Genomic DNA, 307 nt, shown 5'->3' with positions numbered 1-307 from the left:
TCCAATGCCGGCATCTCGCCAAAAGAAGTTCATCCTGGTCCTCACAGACTACTTCACCAAGTGGGTCGAAGCCGAAGCCTATGCCAACATCACCGACAAGGAGGTGCAAAATTTTGTCTGGAAGAACATAATCTGCCGACACGGGCTCCCATACGAGATCATAACAGACAACGGTTCGTAATTCATCTCGCATCATTTCAAGGGATTCTGCGACAGATGGCTAATTCGACTCAACATGTCGACCCCGAGAAACCCGCAGAGTAACGGCCAGCTGAGTCGACGAACAAGACCATCATCGACGGTCTGA

This window comes from Brassica oleracea, chromosome C9 (assembly GCF_000695525.1).
Source record: "Brassica oleracea var. oleracea cultivar TO1000 chromosome C9, BOL, whole genome shotgun sequence".
Taxonomy (NCBI): domain Eukaryota; kingdom Viridiplantae; phylum Streptophyta; class Magnoliopsida; order Brassicales; family Brassicaceae; genus Brassica; species Brassica oleracea.
Note: the sequence above shows the minus strand (reverse complement) of the source record.